Raw genomic sequence first — 24,388 nt, forward strand, 5'->3', positions numbered from 1 at the left:
AGGAAATTCTTATCTCCATGCACGTAGCCAACACCATCCCAGATGGATAAGGAATGTACCTTTTGGCCAGTTCTGCAGGCTAAAGAGGACCTGTACCCGCAGAAGTGACTATGAGGAACAGGGTGCGCTACTGAAGAAGAAATTTGAGGAAAAGGGATATGAGGAAGAACATATAGAGGAGGCCTACCAAAAATACTGGTCCCTATATGAGGAAACCACTCCAGGCACTGGGAACATAGGAACCACCCAGGACAAGGGAGGTGAGATGCAGATCAGGTTCTGCACAAGATACAACAATGGAGCCCCCTGGATCCAGAAGACCCTGAAGAAGAATTGGTGTATCCTCAAACAAGACCCTGTCCTAAAAGACCACCTGCCTTCCCATCCTCCACTTATCTTTAGGAAGCCTAAGAACTTGAGGAGCATAGTGGCCCCAAGCAGGGTCAGAAAGATCAAGAGGAATGGGCTTAGCAACTCTTGGCTCCCTGTGTTCGACCAAAAGGGTAGCTACAGGTGTGGAGTGAGCAATTGTGGTACCTGCATACACATGTGCCACCGAAAAAAGGAAGTCACCTCCACAGATGGTAAAATCTTCAAAATACAGCAATTCATTAACTGTGGTACTACCCATGTAGTGTATGGTCTTTTGTGCCCCTGTGGGCCCTCTAAGAGTCAGGATAGGGGAGCACAGGAGTAGCATTACCCTTCAAAAAGAGAAATATTCAGTACCCCGCCACTTCCTGGATAGGCACAATAGCAGCATGGAGGGGTTGAGAGTCTTTGGGATAGAAGCCATTAGCAATGATATGGACAGTGGGAAGAAATATCAGAAACTTTGCACAAGAGAGGCATATTGGATATTTACTCTGGGATCTCTCAATCCCAAGGGCCTCAATGAAGAAATTGAGTTGCACGTCTTATGATTGGGATGCACTAACATCTGTATTATCCGATTCGCACTCTGACCATGCTGTGCTGATATCCTGTGCTCTCCCAGATGTGTGCAGGTGACATTCAGGGCGCCACTGCATGCGCCTTATTATGGACAGGCTGTCCATTCCATATTTGGTCATTGGGTGATGGCACTCTGCATGCCCCATTGCGGTGACAGTGCATATTCCCTGTCCCCTCAGTGCCCGTTATGTCTGGCCCTGCGCATTTTCTTGAGCGTTCCCTTGTGCCTTTCCTTGTGCCATGATTTATGCAGTCACCTACATGCGTTCTCCCCCACTCTTCTAACATCTTGTCACATTAACTTTGCTTACAGGATGGGAGAGTGCGGCGAATACGCTTTCACTGAGTATGATATCATTACCATACGATTCATGCAATTGCCCTCCTGTGTTCAAGACCTGTGTTCCAAATTCTTGTTCCATTATCTTTATCGATACCTTTTTACACAGTGCACTTGAGATTTTCATTTTTTACATATTTTCACTGTGTATTATGCGATTCATTTTTCATAATTTATTACTTACCAGATTGATGCATTAGTGATTGCCTATACCATTATACTGATCATCTTCACCCCCATATATATTAATATTTTTATTACACATACTGGATATGTAGTATGCGATTCGGAACCAGTGGAATTTTTTTTTTTTTTTTTAGAAAATAGTGCCGATTCACCTAGCCTTCTTATTTTTTTATTATTGTTATTATTTCTTTTTTTGTATTAATTGTTTCATTTTTACCAATATCTGGTTGTGTCCCCCTCCCTACCCTTCCTCTCATGTGCCTTACTTTGTTAGCCTGGCTGTTTGTCCCCTCTGCCCAGTCTTGGCAGTGGGAGTGAGCCAGCACAAGCAGGAGGAGTGGTCTGCGGCCGTGGATGACTTCCTTTCCAGCACAGGAGCCTGGGGCTGGAACCAGAAGTGACATCTATGTACACCCAGAAGTAACCTTTGAGGCCATTGAACGCAAGCCCCGCCCACCCAGAAGTGTGTGTGTGTTCCAGGCCAACAACATACGGCTTGGAATGCTGGTAACAACACTGGACCCTCCTGAATCCGCTCCTTGATTCGCAAGTACCCACCGATGTCAGTGTGGGCGGTGGCCACTGGCTATATAACTTCCTAGGAGTGCATGGTGGGTCAGTGGCGATTTTGGCTCTGAGGAAGAGGGTCCTCCCTCGAAACGCGTAAGCCACATTAGGTTTTGAGGACGCCATCACGGGAGAATGGCCGCTCCAACTCCTCCCGGCCGGAGTCTGAGAGGCAAGGCAACTCCACCGAATCCAAATAGGAGGACAGGGAGGCCAACTGCGAAGTCCGCTGAGGGAGGCCGTAAAGGTCCGCGTAGAAGGCGCCAAAGCGGCGCGAAATCTCCCTGGGGAGGTGAACCTTGGCACCCCCCTGATCCACGAGAAACGGGACGTATGAGGCCGCCTGCTGCTCCCTAAGGGAACGAGCAAGTGTCCTCCCACATTTGTCCCCAGACTCATAAGAGATCTTCCTGCAACGCTGGAGCGCCGCCTTGGCATGGTAGTGTAGTAGATCCGCAATTTGGTCCCTGAGGCGGGACAGTGCAGCCCCATCGTCCGGATCGTGAACCTGTTTGTGTCTACTTTCCAACACCGCCACCTCCCCGAGCAGCTTGGCTAATCGTGCCTCTTTCTCCCTTTTGAGGCGAGCGCCGTGTCTGATGAGGACCCCCCTGATCACCGCCTTGTGGGCCTCCCAGATCACACCGGGATCGCCGTCCGGAGTGGTATTCAGCTGAAAGAAAGTCTGTAGCTGTTGGATGACGTCATCCAATACCCCAGAATCCTGAAGGAGGCTCTCGCTGAGCCTCCAGTGCCAGTCAGAGTCTCTACTCGTGCCACTAATGTTGACCGTGAGAGTCACCGGAGCATGGTCCGACCATGTGATCTGACCAATCTCCACTCCCACAGTGGACTGGAGAAGGCGATGCGGAACGAAAAATAGGTCAATACGGGAATACGCCCTGTGGCGGGCAAGAGTAACACGTATAGTCCCGTTCTCTCGGGTGTAGGACTCGCCAAGCGTCAACAAGTTGGAGATCGTGCAACAAGGTCTGGACCGGACGGCGCACGCTCCTGGGCACCGAAGAGGTACCCGTGGAGGTGTCTAGAGAAGGATCAAGCGGGACGTTACAGTCCCCGCCCAACAGAAGCCTACCCTCCGCAAAATCCATAAGGGAAGACAATGCTTTCCGGAGGAAACTCTCCTGGTGTGAGTTGGGAGCATAGAACGTGGCTAGGGTAACTTTAACCACCCCCAAGCGGCCCTTTAGAAACAAAAATCTGCCCCCGGGATCTTCCTTGCGCTCCAAGAGGGTCCAGGGCAAACAGCTAGAGATCAAGATGGACGCTCCCCGAGATTTGGATTCAGGGTTGGCAGCATGGTACCCACACGGATAGAATCTGTTCTGAAGGAGGGGCAAGCTGCCTACTCTAAAGTGGGTCTCCTGGATAAAAGCCACATCCGATTGGAGACGGCGCAGTTCGCCCAAGAGCACTCGCAGCTTCACGGGCACATTCAAACCCCTAGCGTTTAGCGAGGTCAACCGCACGGGATCCATGAGGTATAGGGGATGAAAAGCAGTGGAGAAATGAGAGACAAAGAGTAGGGAAGGGGAAGAGGAAGTAGGAAAGTGCTATTCCCGCCCAATCTAAAGAAAAAGGAGGAAAGGGTAAAGGAGGGGGTGAGAAAAGGGAGAGAGCGAAGAAAAGACAGGGAAGGGTCAGGGAAGAGTAGATAGATAGGGTGTGGTACCTACTGGAAAGGGAGGGAAGAGGGGGAGGGGTGTGACCGTACCCTTGGGGAAGGGTGGGTGGTCAAAGTAAGGTATGTGGGGATAGAGTGAAGGAAGACTAGAAACCAAGACACCCCGAGGATCCTCCTCCTGGAGGGTTGGATACCTATCAGGGGTGTGGGCCTAATGGGGGTAAAGGCCTGAAAGCGGGTGCAAAACTGGAGAAGGCGAGCTGTGCGGTCAGAGCCCAACCCATCCAATGTGTCAATACCAGAAAGAAAAGGCATAAACAGAAATCTTGAGTTATAGGTTTGATCCCTGATACCTTAATTAGTAGGTGTAGCCAACATCCCAAGGAAACATTTAAAACAAAATTTGGTGCCTCAGGCCAAAGAAGGTGGGACTTTATGGGCTCAGTCAAGTGGTGTAATGTGTGGTACGATTTATTAAAAAATAATATAACATATTAGTATTAACAAACAATGTTTCACAATTTGTGCCAATGGGTTATAGACCCATATAAAAAAAAAAAAAAAGTTAACCACTTATTCTGACCCAATGTGTCATATTTCAGGCCAACCAGAAGGGTTGCTTCCTTCCCCACACATATCAAGTACCTTCTACTCCATGTAAATCTGCGCAAAATCACTTTTTTAGTTACATCAAATATATTCTGTACTACCACCACTGCAATTCTCTACATTACAGATAGCAAATCCTCCATAAATCCTGTGTGATTAGTTTTGGGAGAGCAGAAAAAATACCAAGGCCTGGGATCCGACTGTCCAGTCACATGTACGTGCATACCTACTTCACTATTTCTATTACAAATATTGTTATATCATTCAAGCATTTTTTGATATATACTCATTATATCTTTCAGACATGGTGAACTCCCCCCTTCCTTGATAAAGGCAATATACCAATAATAATACCGAAACGCGTCAGAAGTTTTCAGAGATACACTCTCTCAACAAGCTCATATGAATGAGCAAGAATATACAGAGTTCTAAAGTCACCATTCACATTGTCACTTCTTTATTTTACTTCACTCTCTCACATGGGTCTATAACCCATTGGCACAAATTGTGAAACATTGTTTGTTAATAAAATGTTATATTATTTTTTAATAAATCGTACCACACATTACACCACTTGACTGAGCCCATAAAGTCCCACCTTCTTTGGCCTGGGGCACCAAATTTTGTTTTAAATAAACAGAAATCTTAACTGCCATAAACATAGATAAACAATTAAACAATGAGCAGAGCTTCTATAGAGCGAAAGCATGTTGCTAGAGTGGTGAAAGGTCTCTCTTATGAGCATGGTGTCCCCGGAGCCCTAGAAGAGACAATAGGGGTCTAGGGTGTACCCATCCCGACCCCGGCATCCCAAGGGGTGCGAGCCCTCCGCCCCTCAGCGACCCCAATGGGGGCCAATCCTCCGGATGTACTTCTCTCCCAGGCAGCCGCCCGTGGGGGGAATAGAGAAGCCAGTAAGTGCATCCCCACTTTAATGACCCGTCCTGATCCAAGTAGCTAACACCCTGTCCCGGGCTGGGGCACGGGGCCCCATCAGCCAGTGGGGGCCGATCCCCGGCTTCTGGGAGCCCTCGGAGCCGCAAGTTGTTCCTGCGGCTCCTGTCCTCCATCTCCTCCAGTCTCAATTGCAGGTCCCCGACATGAGTGTCTTGTTCCGTCCGGGCTGCCTCCAGACGGTTGACCCTCTCCTCGAGAGTAGCAACAGAGGACTCTCCTGCGGACACCCGAACGGTGAGCTCCTGAACGTCCGAGCGCACCGTCTGCAAGTCCCTAGCGTGAGCTTCCTCCAGGCGCCGAGCCAAAGCCTCGAAGTCCTTCTTGGTGGGCAAGGCCTGTATCAGCGCCCACAGATCCCCCGTGTCTCCCTGAGATAAAGGTATTAAGGCAGAGACTGTGGGTTGCTCCGGTGAGGACGGAGACTACGATCCAGGACCGAAGAGGGCAGGTGCAGTCGGCGAAACCGGAGCGGATGCCATGGAGGGAGTGCGGGCCACGTGTCTTAGGCTGGCCGGCGCGGGCAGAAGAGGAGCGGGTCACAGGGAAGTAGCGGTGCAGCTCCGAGCCGGGCGGGGTACGGAGAGGCTTCCTTGGTCCTCTCCTGCGGCCGGGGCTCATGCCGGTGTAGAAATCGGCAGTTTAAACGTCTTAGGACGGGCGGGATGGCCAGAGCTCAGGTACCTTGCTTCTTCACGCCGCCATGTTCAGGACACGCCCCCGCAATATATCCTTTCAATGTTAACTTTGTGTAAAAAAAAATAAAAACATTTCTTAGTCATTTTTCAAACACCTGTGACAAAAAAAATGTTCATTGAGCTCAACATGCCTCTCAGGACATTCCTTAGGATGTCTACTTTCCAAAAAGTGGTAATTTGGGGGGTGGGGGGTTTGTAGTGCCCTGCCATTTTAGCACTTCATGAAATGAGATAGGCAGTCAGAAATTAAAGCTGCGTAAATTCCAGTATTTACACCATAGTTTGTAGACACTATAACTTTTGCGCAAACCAATAAAAAAGACATGTAGCTAAACACATTTTGGCCAAAATATATGACAAAAATTGAGTATATTGGATATTTTTTGAAAGACAAAGTTGAAAATGTAATTTTTTCTTAAAACTTTCGCAATTTCTTTATTAATATCGCAAAAAATAAAAAGCGCAGAGGTGATCAAATGCCACCAAAAGAAAGCTCTGTTTGTGGGAAAAAAGGACGTAAATTTCATTTGGGTACAGCGTTGAATGACTGTGCAATTGTCAGTTAAAGTCACGCAGTGCCAAGTTGAAAAAAGGGGCCTGGTCTTTGAGCAGCCAAATCCTCCGGGGCTTAAGTGGTTAAAGTGATTGTAAAGTTCCTTCTTTATTTTTTTTATAACAAACATGTTAAACTTCCCTCCTCTGTGCAGTTGGTTTTGCACAGAGCAGCCCGGATCCTCCTCTTCTCGGGTCCCTCTTCGGCTCTCCTGGCCCCTCCCTCCTGCTGAGTGCCCCCACAGCAAGCAGCTTGCTATGGGGGGCACCTGAGCCGAGCTGCAGCTCCATGTGTCCATTCAGACACAGAGCCATGACCCGGCCCTGTGATTTTGATTGACAGCAGCGGGAGCCAATTGTGCCGTGCTGCTGTCTCAGCCAATGAGGAGGGGAGTCCCAGGCAGCTTAGACACTTCTGCAACATCGCTGGATAAAGATGGGGCTCAGATAAGTATTAGGGGGGATGAGGGGGGCTGCTGCACACAGAAGGTTTTCTATCTTTATGCATAGAATGCACCTTCTGCCTTTACAATCACTTTCAGTAATCTATCAGGACTTAATTTTCAATGTTTTGTAAATCACTAATATGTATGATTTATATGATTGGTTTATAAGTATTGGGGATATGTTGTTTATTTAAAAGTGCTTTTGTTTACACTTTGGTTAGCGCAGATATTCACAATCTTTTTTTTCATGTTCGGTATCTATTTACTCTGCGTGACATCATCTTTCACATTGTACAGAAAAATTGGGCTAACTTTACTGTTTTTTTTTTTTTTTCATGAAAATTCATTTCTTCCCAAAAAATAGCATTTTAAAGACAGCTGCCCAAATACGGTGTGACATAAATATATATAATGTTTGAGGGTTCTAAGTTATTTTCTAGCAAAAAATACTTATTTTAACTTGTAAGCAACATGTGTCAGAAAAAGGCTTAGGCCCCAAGGGGTTAACCACTTCTGGACCGGAAGATTTTCCCCCCTAATGACCAGGCCATATTTTGTGATTCGGTACTGTGTTAATTTAATGGACAATTGTCGTGCAACGCTATACCTAAATAAAATTGATGTTCTTTTTTCCCCACAAATAGAGCTTTCTTTTAGTGGTATTTGATCACCTCTGCGATTTTCATTTTTTGCGCTATTAACAAAAAAAGAGCGAAAATTCTGAAAAAAAAAACATAATTTTTAACATTCTGCTATATAACATTCCCAAAAAAAAATTTAGGCCAATTTGTTTTCTGCTAAATATTTTTGGTAAAGAAAAAAAATCGCAATAAGCGTATTTTGATTTGGTTTGCGCAAAAGTTATTGCGTCTATTAACTACGGGAAATATTTGTCATTTTTATTGTTTTTTTTTTTTTTACTAGTGTAGCAAGGTTTCCAGGCCTATGGCCTGATGTGGGTCTGCCATTAGTACCAGAATCCTTACTAATGGATTGAGCTGAGTCCCTGGGTGTGACAACTGAAGTAGCGACAACTCCGGCATCTTTGTGGTTTTTATTGGAATAAAGGGGATGGGAGAAGGGAATGAGTGGGATATTCCTTGAGGCTTAAACTAATTACAATTGGGACTTCTATCCAAAAATGCCTGTTGGCGCTTCCTTGACTCCAGCCAGCGCCAGCCAACGCTCACTGACTCTGAGAACACTCTGTATAACAGAAGAAGTGTTGAATCCCCGACATATAGTCCTGTAGATCCAAGACTGAGAACTGTAGAACTCCTGACATTGTTGTACTGTGAAAGTCACTGAATACTTTTCCCCGTCTGGCACACTAGTATATTGCAGAACTCTGTGTAACCTTCACTGTAACTGGCACACTCTGTACACTTCAGGGCCCAGACTGCAGGTGTCCCCTTTGACCTTGAACTCTTCAGGGTCCGCTAACTATGTACCCCCTTTGCAACTTCAGGGTCCTCAACCTAGGTATCCCCTTTAACAGCTAGCTGACACTGGATCCCAGACAGTGGCGTACCAATGGGGGGGGCGGGGGGCGGTCCGCCCTGGGTGCCACACATTAGGGGGGTGTCAGGGAGCACCAGGGTGACACCCGGGGCCGGCCGCCGGACTGCCTCCACCGCTCGCTGACACAGGAGCGCAGAGGAGGAGAAACTGTATAAAGCAGAGAATGGGAGAGAGACTCACTTCGCTCACGAGCCCTGCATACACAGCGGGAAATGCCGGAGTTAACTGTGCTAGATAATGAGAAGGCGATTGGTTGCTAGGACTGCTTAGCAACCAATCACCGGCTCATTAACTAGCACAGTTAACTTCGGCATTTCCCGCCGACCGCTGTGTATGCAGGGCTCGTGAGCAAAGTGAGTCTCTCTCCCATTCTCTGCTCTCCTCCTCTAATAAGGTAGGAGGTGGAGGGGCAATTGTATTGTAAAGTCGTTCTATTGGGTGGGGAGGGGGTCTGCATTGTAAAGGGGTTTCATTGGAGGGGGGTCTGCATTGTAAAGGGGTTTTATTGGAGGGGGGGGGTCTGCATTGTAAAGGGGTTTTATTGGAGGGGGGTTGTCTGCATTGTAAAGGGGATCTATTGGGGGGGGGGGGTGTCTGCATTGTAGAGGGGTTTTATTGGGGGGGGTCTGCATTGTAAAGGGGTTTTATTGGAGGGGGGATTTGTCTGCATTGTAAAGGGGTTCTATTGGGGGGCTTGTATTGTAAAGTGGTTCTATTGGGGGGGGGTCTGAATTTTAGGGGGGTTCTATGGGGGGTTTGTATTGTAAAGGGCTCTATGGGGGGGTTGTATTGTAAAGGGGTACTATTGGGGGGGGGGTTTGTATTGTAAAGGGGTCCTATTGGGGGGGGTCTGCATTGTAGAGGGGTTCTATTGGGGGTTTGCATTATAGAGGGGTTCTATTGGGGGGGTTTGTATTGTAAAGGGGTTCTATTGGCGGGGGTTTGTATTGTAAAGGGGTTCTATTGACGGGGGCTTTGTATTGTAAAGGGGTTATATTGGGGGGGCTGTATAATGTAAAGGGTTCTATTGAGGGGGGGCGAGGGCTATGTCATGTAAAGGGTTCTATGGGGGGGTGCGGAAACTGTGTAATGTAAAGGGTTCTATGGGGGGGTGGGGGCTGTGTAATGTAAGGGGTTCTTTTGGGGGGCAGGGGCTGTGTAATGTGAAGGGTTCCATGGGGGGCGGGGGCTGTGTAATGTAAGGGGTTCTATTGGGGGACGGGGGCTGTATAATGTAAAAGTTTCTATGGGGGGCGGGGGCTGTGTAACATAAAGGTTTCCATGAGGGGGGTGTGGGTTGTGTAATGTAAAGGGTTCCATGAGGGGGATGGGGCTGTGTAATGTAAAGGGTTCCAATGGGGGGGGCTGTGTAATGTAAAGGGGTCCTGGGGTACGGGGCTGTGTAATGTAAAGGTGGTCTTCCTACATTTTACTCGCAGTTATTACTGCAGTCCTATAGATTTTTTTTCTGCATTTTCTGAAAGCGCACCAAAAGTCTTGCATGCTGCATCTTTGGCACACGTTCAGAAACAGGAAAATAATTTTTTGGGGGGGAGTGACACCATGGTTTACTGCACCAGGTGACACCAACCCTAGTGACACCACTGGTAGTAGCACACAGTAAGTATGCCACTGCCAGTTACATGTATTTCTGTCTGGTGCCTCAGGTCAATCAGCGCCGTTTTTGCAGAGTGCAATGTGTGGTTTGTCGCCTGCACGCCGGGGGGGGGGGGGCTGCCAGATATAGGATCCGCCCCGGGTGCCAAATGCTCTAGGTACGCCCCTGATCCCAGAACCTCTTCCGCACTCTCCTTCCTGGGACTCTGCTCCCGCCAAAGACACCGTGCCACGCACTTCCCCCCAAACTTATACCCACTCCCAGAATCCTTTGCAGCCTAATCTGCCTTCTGGGGTAGTTACAAGCTGGGATGTGTCCCTTGATTGGGCTTCCCACACCACCATATGAGAAGCCTCTCACAGGAGCCAGTGGGGATACTTCTCCCCTCAGCAGGCACATCTGGAAGCCCTGACACCCTACCTAACCAATCACAGCCCTGCTGTTAGGCATACAAGGCCCTCTATACATTTAGCTAGCACCTACCTGTAGGGTGCTACACCCACCCCACACCAAATACAGTAAGTCAGGTCCCTCTGACTCTGAGGCAGCCTCCTATCAAAAACTCTGCCAAAAATTCAGGAGAATCCCACAAACCTGGAAAAGGGGGAAAAGGGAAAAAATGAATTTACAGAATAAATAAGCGTGAAAAAATATATCTTTACAATCTGCTGTACATGTATATACACATTTTAAGGTGCATGAAATCTGATGCACCCCCGCCAAATAAACTCACCTGGTGGAGAACAACAAAGAAAAATTCAATACACTGTCTAACTCTAAGGTGGTCCCACCTGTATAGAGAAAGGAAGCAAAAGTCTCATTGCATAGAAATCATATCACATTTCTAACTTACTGAACAGTTGAGTGGAAAGACTCTCCTTCAAAATTTCAAGGGCGACCTTTCCTCTCCCTCCCTGACTACCTCTGCCAACCAGTGTCTTGACACGCCGGGGTCCTCCTTTAACTTGAAGGAGCTTGTCCCCTAACACTAGCTGTCTAGACAGAGTCCTCTTTGTTTGAAGTGAAACACAGCGCCCTCTGCTGTCCCTTTGAGCACTTCAGTGAGGAAACAGGGCAGGTCACAGTCTATCATGACCCACAGTCCTGCTGAGTCAGGGAAACATCACAGGGGTCCAGCGGGTCACCCCACACCAAAGTTCTTGACCGCTCACGAACTTTGCAGCAACTTCTTCTTCTGTACAGACTGTGGATGAAGTCCCACACAGCCATTTGTAATCCACAACAGATCCCGGCCCGGTGGCCCAAAGGATCTAGCACATAAGAATTAATTCTAAAAAGACCCGAACCCGATGGCCCAAAAAGGTCTAGCAATGCAACTGTAATGTCTCGGCTGTGTGTTGCTTGAGGTACACAGCTTCACATCAAGTAATAACCAAATCTCAATGAGAGAAGCGCTGGTTTCTTTGATGCAACCTTTACTGAGATATAATCCATACATGTGCCTTTACATATGAATAAGCAGATATGTGGTGGACATGAGAGTGGATATAATAGTGAAAGTGAGTGTGTGGTAAAACTGTAAAACAAACATATAAAAGACAGGTATAAGTATGGCTATTCAACATCATACATTATACATAATTATGCAGAAAATAGGGACTAACTAACATGTGCTTACTACATACTGGAACACATTATCTATACAAAGATCTAACATCCCTCTATACAGGCTGAACTAGCAAATCCTTTACTTACAGGCTTTTGGTGTTCATCAGACTTGCAATAGATTAGCTTGAGAGGTCCTATGTCTGTTCCCTTTGGAGTCTCACGCTGTAATGGATATACAAGTTTAGACTTGCCCATAGCAAAAGGGAGAAGACCCGCCCCTAGGCTACAGGAAAATGGAGGGTCTTAAAGGGACAGACACTGCTGAGTGCCGAGCACATGAAATATAGTGCGAAGGCATCACACTCCCCACCTGGCATACTTTTTGTTATGCCACTAACCATTGGACAGAAGTAAAACGACTTCAGAAATTGGCCTAGCATACACCTTGGGAGTGCCCTGTCTAACAACTCTAACTTCAACTTTTCTAACTTTAGCATCACTACTAGGATCAGTTCCCACAATGAGTCCAATAGGCCACTCGTTCCTGTGGGCCTGAGTGTCTTTTAGTAAGTCAACGTCTCCAATTTGTAAGTTGGGCTTGTCATCTTGCCATTTCTTGCGTGACTGCAGTGTCACCAGGTATTCTTGTCTCCACCTCTTCCAGAAAATGTCAGCAAGACTTTGAACTTGTCTCCATTGCTTGGTGTACAAGTCCTTGAGGTCAAAATCTCCTGTGGGAGCTGTCACTGGTTCCATCTTCTGGAGCGAGCTGTGTCGAGAAATCTCTTCCTTTTTCAGAAGGCTTTGCGTTTCTTCTTTAAAGACTTCCTGCTGGATGCATCTGATGATCATGACCTTGGCTTGTTCAAGATGGTCTTTGCTACGCTGATCAGTATTGGTAGCTCTTCAGGAGTATCTGGCTAGACAGATAAGTTTTCCGATTGCATGGATCAGCGACTTCCGGCTGGAAAACCTTTCAAATCTATGGGCGCCCAGACTGTCTCTTGTAATTAAAGTCTTGCAAACTGCAACTTGAGGTCTTACCTCTTTGTCTTGATCTGGTTCTATGAGCTGAAAAGTCTCTACCTGAGCAGTCTCTTTGGTTTCTGGCTTACCAAGAAAGGAAGGACCTATGAACCAGTTAGTTTGCTTGAGTACAGCGGCTGACATCAGTCTTGTCCCGTGATCAGCTGGGTTCTTGTCCGTGATGATGTGATGCCACTGTTCTGGACTTGTAGACTTTCTGATATGTGTCACTCTGTTGGCCACGTATGTATAAAATCTTCTTGAAGCGTTGTAAATATATCCTAACACAATCTTGCTGTCTGTATAAAAGTTCACTGCATGGATCTCAATGTCCAGTTCTGTCGTAATCATGTCTGCCATCTCTACAGCTAAGACAGCAGCACAAAGTTCTAGACGTGGGACAGTATGAGCAGGTCTCGGAGCCAGTTTAGATTTTCCCATAATGAACCCGACATGGCTTTGTCCCTCAGTGTCTATTACCCTAAGGTAGGTTACAGCTGCGATAGCCATAGTGGAAGCGTCAGAGAATACGCATATTTCTCTTCTCTTTGTAGCAGATAAGGAAACAGGTGCGTACGGTCTTGGGATGCTGAGTTGTTCAAGCTCTAACAATGAGTCTTTCCACAACTTCCACTGCGTTTCCTTCTCTTCAGGTAGAGGTACGTCCCAGTCACTTTGTTCTTGCTCAATAGTGAACTGTCTCAAAAGAGCTTTGCCTTGCATAATGATAGGTGCTACGAATCCCAAGGGGTCATAAAGACTGTTGGCTGTAGATAGGACACCTCTTTTTGTAAATGGCTTCTCTTCTCTGGCGACCTTGAAGGTGAAACTGTCAGTCTTCAGGTCCCAACTAAGCCCAAGACTTCTTTGCAAGGGTGGTGATTCTGTTCCTAGATCCAGGTCTTTGAGGTCTTTAGCACGGTCTTCCATTGGAAATGCTTCCATAACTCTGCTGCTGTCAAAGATCTTTTGCATGAAGGCTTGGAAGTGTTTCTTCATACTTGGCTTTCTTTGTAGAGTGCGTTGCAACGACGTGAAGCATTTCTCAGCTTGTACCCTGTTGTCAGGAAGGCGATGACGTGGTGACCGGAAGGGTAGAGGCGCTACCCAGCTGCCTGACTTGTCTCTGAAGACTTCTCTGTCCATGATCTCAAAGAAGAGTGTATCTTCCACCAAGGGTGCTGGCTTGTCGTCGTCTCGTGTTCTTTCAAACACTTTGCAGCCCAGTTCATCTGTATCTCCAGTTGAGGCTAAGTCTTCCATGCACCTCTGGATACTCCGCTGATGTGTTGGGTTACCTAATCTCTCTTTAATGTGTAGACTGTTGGTACATGGGTAAAGACATGATGTACGACCATTCTGTAACAGATGTGTTCTGTAAACATTTACCTTTGCTGGTCTGTGCAGTCTGTCTAGACATAACTCTCCAACGATGACCCATCCGAGATCAAGGCGTTGTGCAAATGGTGCGTTGTGTGGCCCATTGTACTGTTCTCTGACTTTGTGCACTCTGAGGATATCTCTCCCAAGTAGAAGGGTGATTGCAGCATCTGGATCTAGTGCTGGTATCTGGTCGGCTATTCTCACTAGATGAGGGTGATGACAAGCAACTTCAGGTGTGGGGATCTCTGACTTGTCGTCTGGTATCTCATCACATTCTATGAGGGTAGGAAGAGTCACCTTTGTCTTTCCATCTAATGACTCGATGATGTAGTTGTTTGCTCTTCTCCCTGTCGTCTCTACAACTCCAGAACAAGTCTTCAAGGTGTATGGAATTGGACTTCCTTTGTCACTGAAGAGGTCAAAGAACTCTGTTTTTGCTAGAGATCTGTTACTCTGTTCATCCAAGACTGTGTACATCTTGATTGCCTTTTCTCTGAAACCTGCAGGATACACCTTGACTAAGCATATCTTGGAGCATGATCTAGGACGGCCCTGCTCTGTACAGATCTCTGTGCACTTGGAGGATACTGCTGGCTTTGTACTCTCGTCTTGCTCCCCACCATGATCTTCTTGAGTTGCTGGAACTTCTTGCTTCCATGGTGGTGGTCCTGGGTTCAGTGTTGACAGGTGTCTGTCACTGTTGCACTCAGTGCATTGTATAGTTTTTGTACAGTCTTTTGCAAGATGTTGAATTGAAGCACAACATCTGAAGCAAATGCGATTGTCTTTAAGGTAAGCTTTGCGCTCTTCTAATGTCTTACTTCTGAAACTGCGACATTTTCTTAGTGGGTGAAGCTTGTTGTGGATCGGACATATTTTGTCTGGCTCCTCAAGTTTCTTACTTGCGTAGTCTTCCTGATTGGCTGCAGATTCAGTAGGAACTTCTGTCTTCCGTACAGAAACTGTTGCTCTGCGTTCTTTATAAAGCGCTGGAGGTTTTTGTTCTTCCTTTGGGAAGCTTGCCATTCTCTTGTTCAGGAAAGCAAAGCTTGGATCATTGCGTGTTTCTGCTTGGTCTACGATGAATTCAGCAAGGAAGGCGAACGGTGGAAACGCAACTCGACGATCTTTCTTGTATCTTGATGCTTGAGTGACCCACCTTTTTTGCAAGTTGTAAGGAAGTTTTTCGATTATGGGATCAATTCCACGTGCTGTATCCAAGTATGAGAGACCTGGCAGATATCCACTAGACTTAGCGGCTTCTATTTCTAAGAGTAGGTCCCCTAAACCTCTCAGCTTTTGATTGTCCTTGTTTGTTATTCTTGGATAGTTTTCTATCCTCTTCAGAAGCGCATCCTCGATCACTTCAGGTGATCCATAGCATTGTTCTAGTCTCTGCCACACCATAGCAAGTCCTGCTGCTGCATCATGAACATGTACTGACCTGATTCTTTGGGCTTGCTCAGTGGATTCTGGTCCTAGCCATTTGACGAGCTGGTCAAGCATTTCTCTGTCTGTCAGATCTAAGTCTTGGGTACCGCTTAGGAAAGAGGACTTCCATGCCCAGTAGTTTTCTGGACGGTCATCGAATTTCATGAGACCAGCGCTCACGATCTCACGGCGCATCAGGAATCTGGCAACTTCTGTAGCTCTTGCTGCGTCTGGTGAATACTTCCTGGGTGTAAACTCAGGGTATGGCTGCGGCTGGTAAGGCTTATTAGATGCTTGACTAAGTCCATTTTGGTTAGGTTGCTGTTCTCGTCTGTTGTAAATCTTTCTGCTATAATCCAGGCTTGTATTTGCTTGAGGAGGGATTACGTCAGCATCTGCTTGCACTCTTGGAGGGTTGGCAGATTGGTCTCTGAGCATGCGACCACTTGACTCCTCACGCTGAGGTTCTGATTCAGTCTTGCAGTGTTGCGTAGTATCAAAGTTGCTTAATGCTCTTGGAGTCAATGATGACCTAGGTATGTCATTGGACGGCTGGTCATTGTACATGGTTGCTTGTGACTGTACGTACTCTCGACTGCGTTGGATTGCGCTGTGGGTTGACGTCTGGGTTTCTATGCCAGCGAACTGAGATTCAGCAGCCCTTGCAAGAACTTCTGCCTCTGCTAAGGCTGCTGCAGCGTTTTTCTGCTGTTTGAGTAAGTGTAAAGATGCTTGCACTTCTGCTTTTTTCCTAAGTGCCTCAGATTCACTTTCTGCTTTTTTTCTAAGTGCTTCATATTCACTTTTTGCTTGCTCTCAAATCAATTCAGCTTCCTGTTCTGCATAAGAAGCCATTGCACAGGCTGCTTCTGCTTTTGCTCTTGCCTTGGTTGCTTTGACGCTAACTGATGACAGACTGGTGATGCTTGAATGTCTAGAACTAGTTATGCTTGAATGTCTAGAACTAGTGCGTTTAGATCTTGCTGCTCCGGCGCTAGCTGGAGTCAGATCTGCTTGACTGGATGTTCCGGACAGTGTTGTGTATCTAGACCTAGTTCTTGGCAAGCTGCATGTGTCTTCCTCTTTACAGGAGCATTGAGGGTTAACTGACAGAGTGTTGTTCTCTGTGTCTTGCTTCTCCATTTTGCTAGCAGCATGGATGATAATGATGACTGAAACACACAGCCTTGTGAAATTAGTTTCACTTTCGTTTTGTTCCCACACAGCCTGGATTTATGAGTCCTTTTACTGCTGTGGACGATTCAAAGCTGCTTAACTGCTTCTGATAACGTTTTAAAGCCTTTTTACTGTAATGTCTCGGCTGTGTGTTGCTTGAGGTACACAGCTTCACATCAAGTAATAACCAAATCTCAATGAAAGAAGCGCTGGTTTCTTTGATGCAACCTTTACTGAGATATAATCCATACATGTGCCTTTACATATGAATAAGCAGATATGTGGTGGACATGAGAGTGGATATAATAGTGAAAGTGAGTGTGTGGTAAAACTGTAAAACAAACATATAAAAGACAGGTATAAGTATGGCTATTCAACATCATACATTATACATAATTATGCAGAAGATAGGGACTAACTAACATGTGCTTACTACATACTGGAACACATTATCTATACAAAGATCTAACATCCCTCTATACAGGCTGAACTAGCAAATCCTTTACTTACAGGCTTTTGGTGTTCATCAGACTTGCAATAGATTAGCTTGAGAGGTCCTATGTCTGTTCCCTTTGGAGTCTCACGCTGTAATGGATATACAAGTTTAGACTTGCCCATAGCAAAAGGGAGAACTACAGGAAAATGGAGGGTCTTAAAGGGACAGACACTGCTGAGTGCCGAGCACATGAAATATAGTGCGAGGGCATCACAGCAACATTTGACTTTCTTTCCCAGAGACCCTGGCCCGATGGCCCAAAAGGGTCTATTTCACTTTATCAGATGCAACTCAAAGTCAGCATTATGTTCTCTCCCTTTTTTTCAACAAAACAATTTCCTTGGTCAGTTGTTGTAGCCAGCCAGCCACACAAATTTTCTTTGTCTTAGTTATTCTTGAACTCCTCCCACGTTTGGTGAAGTACTGAAGATTCTTACTTTTTAAATGTAGTACTCTGGATGAGGCACTTGAACATATTCTCCTTTCATTCTTGACCTGGATGGACCAAGCATGTCTTGAGCCATCCGGGCGGCGGACCTCCACCCTATCAATGTAGATTGAGTGCCCGTAATACCACTGAGCCTTGACTTTAGTAAACTTTTCTTTCAATTCCTCTTCTGGGGAATCCTGATATGGTTTGGGGACAAAGAGATAGTCCCAAATAAGCTCATCACACCACCAGTCCCTGAATTTCTCCACCAGCAGCATGACCTCGCTTGGAGCACAGGGGTAGTCATAACCATACTCCAGTGCAACCTTTTTTTGCATCCAGCGCTGCATTCTAGATAACTTAGGAAGGGTTTTCCAGTTACCTCTCCCTGGTGGAGAAAATGGGGTGTGAACTCTCTGTATTATTTCCTCATAAGCAACGTTCTGATCTCAGGCCCTGGCAATGTTCCCTGGTCGGCTGAGATCTGGGACCCTTGTAACATAGGCCTCACAGAACCCCAATTTTTGAGCCAGTTCTCCTCTTTCAATGGCCTCTTTGGCTTCCTGGTCAAAAGGCACAACAACTTCGGGACCTGGGAAGCTACTGCTAGTCTCTGACCCCCATTCCTACTCCGTTTCCTCAATGGATCCCCAATCATCTATATCTTCCTCCAAGGACCCATATTTTACGTAGAAAGATGGGGAATCCACTCTGACAGTGCACTTGTCACCCTCACTACTGGTGTTGGAAGAAGTCACCTGGGTATTTTCTGTCTGCACAGACTGGGAAATACTGATAGGGGCGGATGCCGTTAGGGCCCTGCCCAGCGGTACTTCTGGCCAGGTCCCTACTGTTTGAGTGGATAAGGATCCCCTCCCTTTGGAGCTCTGCGACTTAACTCCCTTCCTGCAGAATGCGAGCCCACCGACTGCTGGCAAGGTCTCCATCATCAGCCTGAATACCCCTCTTCCTGCACCACGGAGAAACTTGGACTCATTCCCCATTACCTCCTGAGTGAGGCCTGTATCCCACATGACTGTAAGCTTCTTTGGATGGCTCTTGCTCTTCTCTGCCCTGAGCAGCAATTTACCACATTGCCCACATTGAAACCACGCCTGCACCCTCAGAGTAACAGCGGCACACTGGGGACATACCACTCCAAGGAACTCCTGACCTCCTCCGGTGCACAACGTGTTTCCGCCGTCTGGTACCATCTGGATACCGGTATCCCAAACTAGCGGGGGATTGGGCGGGTAGATCTGCTCTCGGCTCTGCTCCGCAGGGTTTTCGCCCATGGTGGCAGCAATAGCGGGAACACTCTTCGCTCCTCTGGTGAGTGACATGTCTCCTTCCTCTACACGTGTATCCCGCACGACCGCACCCAGAGGAGGGGATATTATTTGGGTCCCCTGGGCCTCTCTGGATTGGCCAGTTGATCCTGCTGCCTCCTCCCATTCGCCATATTGGGCGGTCACCCCTCCCCTTGGGCAGTCCTGCTCTTGGCGCGCTTTTCTGCGCGGCATTGTAACTCTTCCCCCGCCATGCTGCTGCGCTGCAAACACTTTGGAAGTAGCTGCAAAGCGGAGTATGTCACCTGCCAGACATACATCCGCCCGCCTTAATTTCACTAGGGCCCTCACTGCACTTCTCCTCGCTGAAGTCAGCGACCCCTTCTTGCTCGGCAAGAGTAGCATCCCGCCACCGACTGCACGGTCGATACTCCTCTTCCTTGCCACACACATGCAATTAATGTTTTCCATACTGGCTCCTTGACTAGCTCCACGGCCCTCCTCGGTGTGGCTGACTACAATCCCCACAGTATGTGTGCAACCGCCATAAAGAATAAATGTCCTGCTATCAAGTGCACGGTCATCATTCTCTTGCACCACCACCCGGCCCCTGGCACCTCTCTTCCCGTGCCCCTGGCCTTCATTTTCACTGTCCACACTAGGACCTCCGGCGTCCACTTCTCTGTCCTTCCCTGGACCCCTGACGCCATCTTCACTGTCCACACTAGGACTCTTGCTATCAGGCAGTTGCTGCATTCACGCATCATGACAGACTTGTCTCCTGCTTTCCATTTCCTGACAGCAGAATACATCTCATAATCCACATGGAAAGTCTTAGTCACTTTACAGTCCCTCCTGGAACATTTGCGTTGCCCCAAGCATCCCTCTCTGTGGGCTTTCAGCCTCAACCCACTCTCCCTGTCTCCAGCAGCTGCAGTGTCACACCCGGCCTGATGCTGATGTAGCAGTTCCGGACACATTTATTTTTTGGACTTTTTCTTGTGCCGTTGCCAAGGGCAACTGGCCCAGTAGCTAATGGCAAAATCCCAGATGAGCCCTCAAATGTAGCAAGGTTTTCAGGCCTATGGCCTTATGTGGGTCTGCCATTAGTACCGGAATCCTTTCCAGCTCATGTGAGCTGAGTCCCTGGGTGTGGCAACTAAAGAAGCGACAACTCCGGCATCTTTGTTTGTAGTTTTATTGAAATAAAGGGGATGATGTAAGGGAAATAGTGGGATACTCCTTGCGGCTTAAACTAATTACAGTTGGGACTTCTATCCAAAAATGCCTGTTGGCGCTTCCTTGACGCCAGCCAACGCTCACTGACTCTGAGAACACTCTGTATAACAGAAGAAGTGTTGAATCCCCAACATATAGTCCATAGATCCAAGACTGAGAACTGTAGAACTCCTGACACTGTTGTACTGTGAAAGTCACTGAATAGTTTTCCCCGCCTGGCACACTAGTATATTGCAGAACTCTGTGTAACCGTCACTGTAACTGGCAAACTCTGTACACTTCAGGGCCCAGACTGCAGGTGCCCCCTTTGACTTTGAACTCTTCAGGGTCCACTAACTATGTACCCCCTTTGCAACTTCAGCTGACACTGGATCCCAGAACCTCTCCTGGAGTGGTCCCCTCTGACTCTAGGCAGACCCCCGGGGCAATCCTCAGTACTCACGACCTGTGTAGGCTTTCCTGGGACTGGATCCCTCTCTCTCTCTCCGCAGGTTCTTGGCACACCGGATCCCCTCAGCTCAACTCAGCACTCTCTGGACTCTCAGGCGACACCCTGAGACATCTGCCTTCCTCAGACAGGAGGAGAGACAGCTGCACTCTCCTTCCTGGGACTACCCCCCAAACTTATACCCACTCCCAGAATCCTTTGCAGCCTATTCTGCCTTCTGGGGTAGTTACAAGCTGGGATGTGTCCCCTGATTGGGCTTCTTCCACTGCCCTATGAGAAGCCTCTCACAGGAGCCAGTGGGGATACTTCTCCCCTCAGCAGGCACATCTGAAAACCCTGACACCCTAGCTACATAAATCACAGCCCTGCTGTTAGGCAGACAAGCCCACTATACATTTACCTAGCACCTACCTGTCGGGTGCTACACCAGTAATGGCGGTGTTTTCTTTTTTTTTTTGCGGGACTGCGACATTGCGGCGGACAGATCAGACCCCTGACTGACGTTTTTGACACTTTTGGGGGACCAGTGACATTACTATAGAAATCAGTGCTAAAACTATGCACTGTTACTTTAATAATGGCACTGACAGGGAAGGAGTTAACAGTGTGAGTGATTAAGGTGTTAAATGTCTACCTAGGGGCGTGTTTCTAACTGAGGGGGTGTGGCTTGTGGAATGACCATAGAGACCTCTGTTCCTATATAGAAGGATCACAATTTTTTTTTTTTAATCTATTTTTTTTTTAAACCTTTTTAGGCCAATTTGTATTCTGAAGGTGTATAGCCTCAAGATAGGGGCTACCTATAGCGCTTGCTAATTGTTATGGTGTAAACATATGCCGCCAAAGTGCAAATGGTAAATCAATGCAAATTACAGTGAATTAATAAGTAAATAAATAAATACATAAATATCTTCATAAATTAAATTCAGTACAATATGAACAGTGTTGGGGGTAACGCGTTACAATGTAACGCGTTACGCTAACTACATGACTTTTTTGGTAACATAGTAACGTAACGCGTTACATTTGTGCCATTTGTAACCGCACTACTTTACTTGGCTTGGGTAACGCGCTTTCCTGCGTTACCCAAGCCGTTGACATCTCGCGCGGGGCCGAGGAGGAGGCGGGAGGACTCGACGAGGCGACGCGGGGAGGAGGAGGCGGGAGGACTCAATGAGGAGACGCGGGGAGGAGGAGGCGGGAGGACCTCGACGAGGAGACGCGGGGAGGAGGAGGCAGGAGGACTCGAGGAGAGCGGGACACTGAGGAGAAGATGCCCGCCACTGCAGGTAAGTGCACTCTCTCTGGCAGTCTCTGCACGCTGTTGTCACTCTGGGGGCACACTGACTGTGGTCACTCTGGCATTGAAAGGGGGCACACTGTGGTCAATCTGGGGACACACTGACTGTGGTCACTCTGGCATTGAAATGGGGCACACTGTGGTCAATCTGGGGGCACACTGACTGTGGTCACTCTGGCATTGAAAGGGGACACGCTGTCGTCAATCTGGGGGCACACTGTGGTCACTCTGGCATTGAAAGGGGGCACACTGTGGTCAATCTGGGGGCACACTGTGGTCACTCTGGCATTGAAAGGGGGCACACTGACTGTGGTCACTCTGGCATTGAAAGGGGACATGCTGTAGTCAATCTGGGGGCACACTGTGGTCACTCTGGCATTGAAAGGGGGCACACTGTGGTCAATCGGGGGGGCACACTGACTGTGGTCACTCTGGCATTGAAAGGGGGCACACTGTGGTCAATCTGAGGGCACACTGACTGTAGTCACTCTGGCATTGAAAGGGTACACGTTGTGGTCAATCCGGGGGCACACTGTGGTCACTCTGGCATTGAAAGGGGGCACACTGTGGTCAATCTGGGGGCACACTGTGGTCACTCTGGCATTGAAAGGGGGCACGCTGTGGTTAATCTGGGGGCATACTGTGGTCACTCTGGCATTGAAAGCGGGCACACTGGGGTCACTCTGGCATTGAAAGGGGGCACGCTGTGGTCACTCTGGCATTGAAAGGGGGCACACTGTGGTCACTCTTGCATTGAAAGGGGGCACGCTGTGATCACTCTGGCATTGAAAGGGGGCACACTGGGGTCACTCTGGCATTGAAAGGGGGCACGCTGTGGTCATATATATATATATATATATATATATATATATATATATAAATAAAACAATAAATATTGTATTTTTTTTGTGCACTACAAATAAATATGCGCATTGGAATTTGTTCATATTTTTTTTTCAAAAGTAAAGTAAAGTAATAAGTAGTTAAGTTACTTTTCAAATGCAGTAACTAGTAAATTAATCTCATTACAATTTACAGAAGTAACTAGTTACATCTTTTGAGTAACTACCCCAACACTGAATATGAATACAGTTAATATAGTGAGGGACGTGCTCAGGAAGTCTGGTGACACTGTAAAGACTTCCTGATGACGCTGTAAAGCGAAATGCATTGTGGTCTACGATACACCCGGAAACAATGAGAGCCAGCGACTTCACTTCCGCTTTGTCTAGAACGCACGCTGACCGCTGCCATGCTACAAGGGCTGCATAGGATATCCGAATACTGTGCAGAGGGATGGGATAGGAGTACATTATACCCCTAAATTGACAACCAGCGCTTTTACCGAGTGCCAGGAGGGCACTACAGATTGTAAGCATCCACTTTTTACTTTGTTACTACAAGTTTTTATAAAGCAGTATTACACTATATGTGGCTTCCCACTGTCTTATATATATATATATCCACCGGCTTGAGATCCATACCCATGGGCTCTGGTTTAAGGAGAAGTAGGGAGAAGGTGAGTGCCCTATATTCCCATCCAGTTCCATTGAGGTCATTAGCCTCACAGCCTTTGATGAGGATGAACTCGGTATAGGATTAATCCACCCTGGGAAAGGGATCAAAAGCGTCATAGGTCTGTGTGACCTGGTGTCATCTGGTAAGCAGATATTGATTACCATTACCACAAGTTGGAACACCGTAACCGAAGAATTGATTGGTCACTTCACTGCACAGACTACAGTCACCCAATTGTACAATATTTTGTGAAATCATCACAAATTTGTGAAATAATTTTTTGCATATAGTATAATTTATACCAGCACAATATTGTGTATAATTTACCACAAAAGTCTCGTTTTGCGTATTATTTACCACAATTGTCACATGTTGCACCAATTTTTTTATTGATTGTTCAGCATTTATATTTTAGTGGTTCACTATTTGTTGGGCTTACTGTACATATAGGCTCCACACGGATGACACATACATCCACAATTTATTATTTATTTTTACATTTATTTGCATTTTTGAAGATATTAATGTGGGCCTAAAATATATCACCAACACAAATATATGGGTGTACACTTGATAAGATATAGTACATGTCCCAAAATATAAAAAAAACGCCTATTTATGCCAGCTCAAAAAGTTCATATATAGAGTTCATAAGAAATCATATAGTGACTTTTGTGTAAACAGTTCAGGATTGCTTTGGTGAAAGTGTAAGTGCTCTGTGCCCGACTTCCAAATGGTCTTAAGATGAAACTCGATTTCCACCGTGAAGAGTAACAGAACTGCTCACTCACCAGAGGGAATGGGTCTTATATGCCTTATGGCACTAAGACCAAACAGCGCTTGTTTGACCACCTGGGCCAGGAAGGGTCCCACTCTAGGGTTTAGCAGTCTCAGCCCTCACTCCTCTCCATCCATGCATCCAACCGGGTGGGGGACAGAAAGAAAGATCCAAATGGTGTATTATCGTTTAAAAACGTTTATTTCTCTTACGTC

At 47.0% G+C, this 24,388-nt stretch overlaps 1 protein-coding gene and 1 pseudogene across 2 annotated transcripts in view; one reads left to right on the top strand and one right to left on the bottom strand.

Moving 5' to 3' along the window:
• Positions 1–24,388, top strand: part of LOC309556402 (NACHT, LRR and PYD domains-containing protein 3-like) — a gene marked incomplete at both ends in the record, with an annotated part of 545,473 nt that overhangs the window by 96,053 nt on the left and 425,032 nt on the right. The gene's annotated exons all lie outside the window — the stretch shown is intronic.
• LOC309555537 lies at positions 12,053–13,349 on the bottom strand (annotated as a pseudogene). The gene has a single exon. The product of its transcript is annotated as an uncharacterized misc_RNA (transcript).

The sequence above is a fragment of the Pelophylax lessonae genome (genome assembly GCF_965119305.1).
Source record: "Pelophylax lessonae genome assembly, chromosome: 5".
Lineage (NCBI taxonomy): Eukaryota > Metazoa > Chordata > Amphibia > Anura > Ranidae > Pelophylax > Pelophylax lessonae.